This window comes from Varroa destructor, unplaced genomic scaffold, assembly GCF_002443255.2.
Source record: "Varroa destructor unplaced genomic scaffold, Vdes_3.0 BEIS01000002.1, whole genome shotgun sequence".
In the NCBI taxonomy this organism is placed as follows: Eukaryota; Metazoa; Arthropoda; class Arachnida; order Mesostigmata; family Varroidae; genus Varroa; species Varroa destructor.
The window spans coordinates 8,634,758-8,644,988 of record NW_019211455.1 but is presented as its reverse complement, the minus strand read 5'-3'; the positions used below and the strand labels follow the sequence as shown (position 1 = coordinate 8,644,988).

General features: G+C 39.5%; 1 long non-coding RNA gene across 1 annotated transcript; it reads right to left on the bottom strand.

The window, feature by feature from the left end:
- Positions 1 to 8,043: 8,043 nt before the first annotated feature.
- On the bottom strand, positions 8,044 to 9,136 carry LOC111244534 (uncharacterized). The gene is made up of 2 exons (XR_015320248.1): positions 8,987 to 9,136; positions 8,044 to 8,588 (listed from the first exon to the last, which is right to left on the bottom strand). It is a non-coding gene; the product is annotated as an uncharacterized LOC111244534 (long non-coding RNA).
- Positions 9,137 to 10,231: the final 1,095 nt, after the last annotated feature.

The following is a 10,231-nucleotide window of genomic DNA, read 5'->3' as shown; positions in this document are numbered from 1 at the left end:
TGCAAACTAAACAAAAAGCCTTACTCTACGTTATACACTATCTGTATTAAGAGATGTTTAGATATTCATATTTGAAACTCTGGTAATCTATGGAGAGCAAGGCAAAGCATAGGCTTGATTCTTCTTCGAAAGGTTTTTATCGAGGCGTGTCGAATGTGCCTTGAAGTAGTATGTATTTGGCTACCCATAATTGAGCGAATTACTGCTATGACTTTCGCAACTTTATAGGAATCAACTCAAGTGGATCCCTATTGAAAATGATATCACCGATACTTTATTTCAACGTGAAATCGATGCCGCTACAGGGTCAATATTTAATTAAATTCGGGATATACTTCTATTTAACGTCCCTATTTTACATCTCGTTGTCGTCAAATATGCTGTTCACACTTACCATAGTCTCTATAGCAGAGGTTTTCTAATGATTAGAACAGCGTATGGCACATAACCCCACCCAGTATCAAAGATCCCATTAAAGCAGCCAGGATGCATGGATGACTAGCTAGGTCCATTCATTGTCACGTATTTTTTTCTTCATCTATATGTAATGATCTGTCGTACGGTCTATACCGTCTAAAGTTTTCTCTCACGCCGGTTGGCCGGCTTCATTTCTTCCCCGTGTGTGGACTCAATTCTCATCTGGTGCCCAACATGCCAGTAGATCTTTTCACCCTTATTCCGCTTGGTTCCTCAATAGCCACGCCTTTTGCAAGAGCAAGTACCTCTGTACGCCCATATGTCGTAACTGCGTCTGCTGTTATGAGAAGCTCGTTGCTCGTCGAACCGACACAGTCTTGTCCTCATAATCGTCCTTCGTTTTTAGACATAATCTCAACTTTTGCCTTATGCCACCATTAAGGATTTTGGATCCGATCAGATAACTGCGCGAACTGACTGACATGGGGTCGTTGTGCACCATAACGAGGAACTTGCACTAGACATGTGGCTATCCAATGCGCCAACGTAGTCGCCAACTGGGAGGAGCAAGATGATTCGGAGCTAAATGCTGTTCCCGCTTCATTATCGCCGACTCGAAAGCGAGAGGCGTTGCCGGCAGACGACAGCGGGCAAAATATGAAACGACACGGCAAGAGCGAGCCGAATTCAAGGAATAAAAGACATTAACGTCGTTAATCTCTGACAATAAGTGGAAGGTATCTCTTCGAAGGGTAATCGCCCTTGAGTCGACGCAAGGTGCAGACCGAGATCAAGCTAATCTCTATGCCTTGCTCTTTTTAGGTGACTTGATTTAGCGGAAACTTTGTGGCTGTACTGGAAGTTGCACCCCATAAAGGATTAAACTCATTCACTTACCCTCAATATTAAGGTGGATGTATTCCTGCCTAATTTGTGGAGCGTTCTGGCAAAAAAAAACATTCATTCTGATTAAAATAAAGGAATCGATTAGTGCTTTCGGTTTCAGAAAAAACGACTGTACGAAGTAACGAAGATGACTCGATGATATAACGGCGCTGTCCAGACTGTAGAAATTTCTGAGGTAATCCACATACACTCCATGCTGATTCTACCTATGCGCCATAGGGTAATCGGACGACCACACCTGATCGAACCTTCCAGCGATTTTTAACTCAGCCGACAAACCAGTCAGGTTCATAGAACTAATTCAAACTAATAGCTTAGGCAATATCTATCTTCTAGTGGCACATAAGAATATAGGACATAGCGTTTGGACGTGTCACATGGTCACAAATATAATATGTATGATTCAAACTAAAATGATGTAACTATTGGCAGAATAAAAAAGAACTACGCGTCTTATGAATTATTGGCTCGTTTAATCGACTGAGGACAAAATTGACCTCTACTTTCTCATTCATAGATTGCCTTACCTATACTGCCACGCTTTCACAATTAGCGGTTAACAGCCCATATCGCTGCTTTATATGTCCGACCTTACAGTCAATAGACGTCAAATCGCCTTTGGAATACGTACGTTTTGGTTGTAACTCAAGCTATCTTTCTGAAGATGGTTTCTGCGAAATTTAAGAATAGCTAAAGTTCACGGGAAGTTGACTTAACTGATGTTAGACAAAAAAGTGAGCTTCAAGCTGCAAAACTGTTCTGGCAGAGATGCATCTTTTTTGCCATGAATGAAGTATATTCTTCAGAACCATTGCCCGTTCTAAGTAAGTAACAAAAAATGGTTCATCGTAAATACAGGTGCCATAAGCCTTTTGAGTCGCCAGAACGTTCGACCACCCGTTTGTAAAAGGTTTACTTTTATTGGTCCAGTTTTTAGAATTGCGTATACGTCAAAGTGCAGTCGCGAATCCCTGTTTAGTCAGTGATTATATTGAATGTAGAAGCTAAATCTTGACAAATCGACATTAGTTCGAAGGCGTTTCCGACAAATTCTGGATTCTAGACTTAATTCTAGATGACCATCACTGGCTTCATAATCTTCTTTAAATTTTATCGAAATTAAGGAGACGTGTTTCTCAAAACTGTTCAACGTGTGAGTCGTCCAGAAATCCTTGTTTAGGGAGAGGGTTACGTTTTCGGAAAACCAGTTTTGTACCAAATCGCGGTATCGAGCTAGTGCGCCATCTTACTGCAAAAAAAAATATGACACTCCGTCCATCGCAGTCTTAATATACATTTCCTTCACACTTGAACGAGTAATTCAGCAAACCTGTTTTGTGTCCGTTTGGTCGTTCCCAATGATTCGATTATTCGGGAATGGGACCGCATAGGGTAAACTTGGCCACAACTAGAACGTCCCTGGTAAAGAACGAATCAGCAGTTTTTTCGAACTGGCTTTTGCATGTACGATACGAATTACATAATCGGAGAAGAATCAAAAACGACGGGATTTTAAATGATTACCAGCGCGTAATATTAAAAAGTATCTGTGAAGTTATCTGTGTGAAGTATCTGTGTGTCGGCTTTAATGATTACATACGAGCGCATGTTTTATTTTATGATATTAAAAATGCCCGTTTCCAACATGCTTCTCTTTACTGAAAATGCAGGTGAATGTCGAGTCAAGCTTATCAGATATTCATTTTCATATATTTTTATCTGTTGTTTCAGTTGCCGCAAGCATTTTCTTTACTGTAGATTTTTACGTTTGTGTATAGGCTTTTCGTTAATTATTTAAAGGTTTCGTAGCTGTTGGCAACAGAATTTTAGGCCCGTGTAGTACTCGAGGCCTATCGACCTTTGGTAATAGCTGATTCCAAGTGACGTTTGATAGGTGATCATTCAAGCTCACTAGTTTATGTTTGGGACATCAGTTTATCGTGAAAATTTTCGTACATTAAATGACTTCATTCAGTTTTCGTACGCAGGGCTGTTTTGAATTTATCGCATATTGTTCTAAGTAATACTTTCTGTTTGATTTTCATTCGTTCGGAGCAAATACGATAGGCTTTTTTGTAAGAATCACAGACCTTTTATTTATGCAAGGTTCCATATATAAGGATGCATTGAAATGGCACACGTTTCTGCCATTTCTATTCGGTTGCCTACAGAATAATGTAATGAGGCCTTGCTATTATTTTCCTTACGACCGTGCTTCATTGCGAATGCGTTTTCGATCCCATTCCGTTCGGAAGTCCGCTGACCATAAAACACCGGAATACAATCGGTTCTCTACCCTTCTCACATCTGCAACTGCTAGGTTTAAGTGTCTCACTTACACATACTGATACTTCGGACGCATTAAAAAAAGAAACATGTGTCGCTCTGTAGAGATAGTCAGGACTACTGATTGGCTGGAAGGTTCGCGGGACAGATAAAACGAGTGGCGTTTCTTCTATAAATTCAATTTTAATCAACCGCTGTTAAACAGTTGGTTATTAATACGAAGACAGGCTTGAAACGGGAAGCTATTTATCGGCTCGCTCCGTCGTTCTAAATATTTTCTAGCGTTTTTTAGCTGAAAATAACACGCAGAGGTATATGACGCAAATTATCACGTGTTCATAACGGGAACCCAAATTTGCATATGGTCTCTATTATACGGCATATAGAGGAAGGCTCGTTTCTGTCTTTTGTGCTATTTGTACATGATGCTATGTACAGTTTGTTATAAATGTTTAGAAAATTGTTCGAGTTTACTGAACTGTGAATACTTTCAGATAGACTAAGCCAAATGACATACAGATGTTTCGTATCTATAAGATCAGATTTATTATGATTTTCTGTCTTTGAGGTGGCGCACCAAAACGTCACGGTGCACCAATATCCGTGCCATTTGAAACTGCTTTTCGGTTACCCGTCCTAAAAATGTCTATCATAGAAGGGTGTTACGACTAGACAAATATCATGGCTGAGTGCTAAACAACAGCCATTGTTGTACTAACACAACAACACAAATCCAGCTTTTATGAGAGCTCATTCTCACCCCGCTTGCTATTCTTTATAAACTGAAGCAGTATGAATAAAGCCACCCTGTTTTGTCCACACGTTGCACATAGAAGCCGCTCACCAGCATCAAATATCGGCCTCACCATACTCTAATAACCAGCGCTTATTTCCCTAATAATAATTTGCTTTGAATCACTTCTCACTGCCTACCAGGAAGACAGAGGATGGTGGTAAAAAGCTTCCCTTTCCTATAATGAAAAAGAATAAAAACTACAATAAATTATTCACAAAAGGTTTTCGAGGTGCTCCGTAGCGCGACGGCGAAACAGATGCCATAAAGATTAAACGACTAATCTAGCTCGTTTTTTTTTAGATGTTTTTTTTTTATCTTTCGAACGTTTGCGACAAGTGATGACTTTGTCAGAAGGGGAAAATTGGTCTGACATTTAGAAAGTTTAGTTCCGCGTGTAGGATTACCGCGTGTAGAGGTGAGTAAAATCGGGTCTGTAAGTAAGCTGATTCGAACTTACGAGAAGGACTTACCTATGAGGAGCACTACGAGATTATATGGCCTATTTATAGTAAATACTCACCATGTGATCATAGGCGTAGCAATTTATTGATGAACATGTTTTCTCTAATCCGTGCTGAATCATCGGAAAAATCGTTCAATTGCAAATTTATGCAGCTTATCGAATGTAGCCAAGCTGATGATATGGGACTGACCTCCAGCGGTCTAGAAACAGGGATATCATAGAAATGCAGCGGTGTGGTGTAATCGGAATCATGTCCTATTATTTCAGTACTGTTTTAATGTGAATCTAGGACGATCAAATCAAGTGGCTAAGGGTTATCGATATCCTTAAAAGAATATTTAACGTAACAATTTGTATTGACTGAGATTACGCTTATATAAAGATGTCACTCTGTGACAGAAACATCGAACGTTAATTATATTTTTGTCTATAATTTTGCACCCTTCAAGGCAACAGCGTTGCCAAGCTCGTGTATGGTAGTGACAGGAATAATCTTAGAGCAGCTCGCATAGAAAACTCATTATACTTTACCTCTTGCTTTAATCCTTAAATCGTTGGCTTTTAAAATACGACGACTGCGAAGTGAATAATTTTCTACTAGAATATATCAAGATGTATTACATTTAAGCGTAATCTGCCCTAAATACCTATATCTATATATTATTAGTTATCCAAGACTATCAAAGTTATTACCGAAAATAAAAACAGTACAACGCTGCACACCTAAAAAAAAGAGGACGTTGACAGAGAGTATGGCATGCTATGGCAAAGAACGAAGGAAAGGAACTATAATATTCGCTTTCTGGTGAAAAATGAGCAGACTTCTCCGAGGACATCTAGAAAGCTCTGCTCTGGGTCTGATTGACGATGAGAAAAAGCAAAGCTACATTAGGAGTCCGCTGTCAAGCCAAACCTCAAGACACGAACGACTAGACGAACAAGAAATGTTCTGTTAAACTAGCGGCGGCTAGCAGCGTCTGCAATAGCAACACCTCCGAAAATTGAAGCGGTCCCATCCTGAACTCTGGCGATTTATTAAAATGTCCTAAAGAGATTTTTCGAACGTCTATAGGAATCAGCGCCAGCTAAGCTACAAACACAGGCAGCAACAGGAAGGGCAGTAGTGCGATTTTCAGAAACAATTGTCTGGCTGAAGGATCAAGAAAAAGAAACCATGACGGCAAGCATCGTACTGGACATATCTTGTAAGCAGGTGGTAGGGCCAACTCTGGTTTGGCTTTGAACAACGCATGTATGTTGGCTTTGTTTCCGCGTACACGTTCATAAGTATGTACACGTGCATCTGTACACAAATAGAAAGTCAGCTCAGTAGCAAGAACTTAGTTAGAAAGTTTTTTTTGTCCGAACGATTCGATGCAGTCAGATTGAGGCACCAGGGAGCGCTTTGCGGATCTCTAAATTTTTATATAATAATTTCAACTGCGAAGTTCAGTAATCGAGTCAAAATCATTAGTGCTAGCAAGTGGTACGCTGCTTAAGCACAGTAATAGATAACATCAATAGCCCACTTATTTTGATGTCAAAAATATTTTGGCTCGTCTCAAGCATCAGGAGAATATTTGCAAAACTATTAGTGTCAAAAGTGCCGTTATTTTTGAATTGATTATTCTTAAATAGTTTATTTGAGTCTTTGTTTATTTAAATATTTATGAGACCACATTTTTTTCATAGCTCGAGTTTTCTTAGAGAAATGTCCACATTCACAGAACTTACTGATCGAGGGTGCGTTCGACCTATGTACGCCAAATCTTCATAGACGGATGGCTGACTTAATGCCTAATGCTTTTCATCGGTTCAAACGTTTGTGTTCAATTCGTGTTCGAAACAGAGCACGATTTTGCAATGTTAATTTGAAGAAAACGGTCATATCGGTACCTTCTCTCTCGTTTATATCGTGTGCCCGTGTGGAGTTAGCGGAAGCTTTGTGGAATTATGATGGACCTACAATAAGTAAGTGAGCTTGGGCTTCTGTCTTAAGTACCTAGTAGGGCCAGGGTATAGAACTAGTCAGCAGTCGCCTTATTCTCTCCTGAGTTCATGGCTGCTCGATAAATCAATGAAAGTAACAAATTCCTTTGAATTTTTCCGAAATTCCTATATGCCCATGATCCCCTACAGACTTGCAAAGACAGAAAGGATAGCTTTGGACGCCGCACATGTACATCTATTAATGCTTCTATGTATGAGCCAGTGGTCGCTCCGGACTTAAATTTCTACTCATAGATAGTTTTTTAATTATCACTTGCTAAGTTCTCCTTTTACCCAAACAATCATTCTTCAGTCTTTCTATTAGTTCGAATTCTAATCATTTTCACAGGAGTCCAATCTTGCATAAACCTAACAGTTGACAAACGATACCAGTTGAATAGGCCCAAGTACTCGGAAGCATTCTCGTTAATCACTGCCGTGACATGGTTACTAGCGCGTGCGGATGCATGAAGACCCCATAAAACATCATAACTTTTTTTCTTTTTCTTCGTGACCTCGACTGCTATTGCGAGTTAACCAGAATCTTGCAAAGAAGAACCTTTACAACAGCAGCTTAGTAAACAACAGCAAAGCAGACTGCAGTCCAGTGGCCAAGTGCGTAACGTGCGTAACCCGTGTGCCGCTGCATCCATGTGTGTTTTCGTTCTGTCCTAGTGGATGTACTGGGGCATCAAGGCTTCATTTGTACCGATTATGCACTGGACAGTGGCGGACAAGCCTTGAGCGCCACCAGCGTTGTTTGCGGCAACGTCGACAGCATAGAATCAAACGCAAGGCTGGTGCTTATTTTCGAGTAGACAAGCTACAATACATCGGCAAAGGTGGGGGCTCAACGGCGGCAGTAATGGAAGCTGCGGTGGCCACAGTTATCGATATGGTGAGCCATCTCAAATAATATAGAGTTGGGGGTGCAGAAATCGTTTGTGTTTACAGAACGAGATGTACGTAAGGTTTTCACATTCTGTAAAACTTGTTGCTGCTACTAAGTATACCAAAATATCATAGCTAACCTCCTAGCTAACTGTACTATGAGATGGGCGGCGAAACTTCTATTCGACCGCACTGTTCTGAGCCGCTCAGGCGTTTACTCCTACTTCATGCAGTCGAACTGTTTTCATACCTAGTGCCTTTTTGCCCACCGATCTACAAAGAGACGCAAAAAAACTGTAAGGCAAACATATATTTTTTATTGTATAGTGTCTTATGATATTAGGCATCCTCAATCAGCCAAAATCACCTTATTCCATTTGGTTAGTTTGACATCCGGCTGTCATGTGCCACCTGGATCAACATTGCAATTAGCTCAAGGGAAGACTCAACAAGCAGATGGTCCTTAATAGGTTGTCGCCACAACAATTTAACAATCGCGACCCATAATATCGAACCCAATACTGTCATGAGACTGTGATGCATAATGAATAAGAAACACCGTATAACAATTATTTTTAGACTCTCTTTAATTGTGCTGCTTATATTGATATCATACTGTCTGACTTTCACTTGGAAGTCGAATATCGAATATACATATATCGTCTTGTGTTCAAACTAGTAAAATAAATCGACGGATAGGCAACGATCCATCGAGACCACAAGGGATAGACATTAAAATGGCCTCTACAGACTAGAGAACTCAGAGTATGATGCTCAGTGTAGTTCGATGATAGATGAATCAGCATGCGTGCTCATACAAATGTCAACCCACACGTCTTACTGTAAATTTGGAAAAAGCAGACATCGATTATATAGACAAAACGAAATAATAGGGTGCTAACAATTGTGAAGACGCGGAATATATGTATATATAGGGTTGTCGAAAAGACACTGAACGTACCAACGTCAAAGCGCATATTTTTTTGTATTTGAAAACAAATAAAAACTAAACTATCAGTAAGTAAACTCGTCACTGTAAAATTTGTGTGGTTTTTCGACGAAAAATTGTGGCAAGTGATTTTTGCATCGTCCTATTAAAACTAAGTTAAAATAAGGTTTGTAGCGACTGATAGTGTGTGATGATGAAAGATCCAAGTTGTACGGCAGATAAATTCAAATTTCCCATTCTTCCAGATAACTAAAGGTGTATGTAGTCCTGCATTGTTATAATAACTTACCAGGTCCCTCTTTCGATGGCATGTTGTAGTCCGGTCACTTGTTGATCAAATCAGCCGCTTTGTTAGCGGACACCAGATCATATTGCGATTCTTTCCCAATCCCAGCAGACAAATAGCATCACTTTGTTTGGCGCCATTTTTGAATCCTTCCACAGCCTATGGAGGATATTCTTTTATTTGTACGTTATACTTGTATGTGATCTATTTTTTTTTTTCGGTCAGTCGAGTTAGGAATGGTCCGATTTAATTTTTGTGGGTAGAGCGTGTAGTATAGAACTTGGAAGATGATAATACTGTGGACTCTATTCGTTCATCAGTAGCTTTTTTAAACCCGAAAACTATTTATATTTATTTGGTAGTGGATACTTACTTGGCGATATCATGGCTACTGGCATGTCGGTTTAGTTTAACTCTTGCGTTTATATCATTCGAGATACGACACTCGAAAGTTACCTAGCTTATAAAAACTGTTAATACTTTTTCTAAAAGCAAATATTGTAGCCGAAACGTGCATGGTAATAATGCATGACAATGTCGCAACGTTGAGAAAATGGCAAGTAAACAAGCTTAGCAGGACGAGTACTGTGGGATAAGTATGCCATATAATGTGTTGGGTCGTTTAGCGTAAAACGTGACAAAAATTCATATTCTATTTCAAGCTGTCGCGACGTTTCATGACCTCTTTTTTAAGTATTTGAAAGGCCTTTATAGTCTTTAAGATCTGAGACGATTTGTACTGCGCCATGAAGAATAAAAAGTTCGAGTGATTAGCGAATCTGATTTTCATCATAAAATCACAACGGCAGGAACAGTTAGTTGTATCAGTTTTGTATTCGGCATAGGTTGCACTCTGAACCATTTATTCAGAACATTCCGGCAAGGAAATTTTGAATCCGAAAATAAGACTCGTGGAAGAACCTCACTAGAGAAAATAGATAACGAAAGGCTGAGAGCTGCGTTACGAAACAAGCTATCGCGAATTGCATGTACATTAGCATTAAGGTTTAACGTATACAAAAATACTATAATTATTCATCTTGGTCAAATTAAGACAAACAATGAAACAAATTAATTTTATGATTTGAACGAGAAAAAAAACAGAGGCTTTGTTTTTCTTTGCAAATCTCGCACCGAATTATAATGATCTGTGATGAAAAATAGATCGTCGATGGTTATCGCTCACGGCCCATGCAAGTAAGCCGGCAGAACGTCACTTTGAAGCAGATGATGCAAAAGTACATAGTA